Source organism: Hevea brasiliensis, chromosome 2, assembly GCF_030052815.1.
Source record: "Hevea brasiliensis isolate MT/VB/25A 57/8 chromosome 2, ASM3005281v1, whole genome shotgun sequence".
Taxonomy (NCBI): domain Eukaryota; kingdom Viridiplantae; phylum Streptophyta; class Magnoliopsida; order Malpighiales; family Euphorbiaceae; genus Hevea; species Hevea brasiliensis.
The window spans coordinates 77882843-77883767 of record NC_079494.1 but is presented as its reverse complement, the minus strand read 5'-3'; the positions used below and the strand labels follow the sequence as shown (position 1 = coordinate 77883767).

The 925-nt window shown below is 33.9% G+C and overlaps 1 non-coding gene across 1 annotated transcript; it reads left to right on the top strand.

Annotated features, from left to right (window-relative positions):
• The first annotated feature begins 333 nt into the window (after positions 1-333).
• On the top strand, positions 334-440 carry LOC131178215 (small nucleolar RNA R71). Its single transcript, XR_009147348.1, has one exon. It is a non-coding gene; the product is annotated as a small nucleolar RNA R71 (small nucleolar RNA).
• Positions 441-925: the final 485 nt, after the last annotated feature.

The following is a 925-nucleotide window of genomic DNA, read 5'->3' as shown; positions in this document are numbered from 1 at the left end:
ATTCACATTTCCTGTACTAACATCTTCTGTATGACTAGATCCTCCAACTGAAGCATCAACTTTCATGCTTAATTTATCCATCTTTCTTGTCAAAGCATCAAATTTGGCATTAAACATGCTCATTGCATCTAACTCAAATATATCAACGGATGGCTTACTTATTTCATTCCTTTCACAACTCCTTTGATAATTGTTATAGCAATCTTGTCTAGTGTTGAAAAGAATTCATCTTTAGATTTCTCCATACGATAACCTCCAGATGATGCATCAATTATACTTCTGATAGCTAGAGAAACACCACTATAAAAATGTTGAACTAGTATCCATTTAGGAATTCCATTATGTGGACATCTCCTTTAAAGATCCTTATATCTCTTCCATGCTTCATAAAGATTCTCATTAACCTTTGATCTAAAAAAAATCAATTCATTCCTCAATTTTGTGATCTTACTTGGAGGAAAGTATTGAGCCAAAAAGACTTGTGATAGCTCATCCCAGGTGGTGATAGAACTAGGAGGTAATGAATGCAATCACTTTCTAGCACGATCTTTCAAAGAAAATGGAAATAGCCTCAACAAAATGGCATCATCTAACACTCCATTAATCTTTAGCATATCACTAATTTCAAGAAAATGTGCAAGGTGCACATGTGGACTATCAGTAGAATTTCGTCCAAATTATGCTTGTTGAACCATTTGACAAAGAGAAGGCTTCAACTCAAAATTGTTTACTTCCACTCATGGTCTTGTAATGCTTGGTTGAAAATCACCAATAGTGGAAAAAGCATGATCCTTAATTGATCTGTTGTTGTTAGCCATAGCTTCCTCTTATTGTTTTTGATGTTGCTTTTGTTCTTTGTAAATTTTGATCTCAACTTTTCTTCTTTTAGCCTCCACTCTCAAAGCCTTAGTTGTCTTTTGAATTT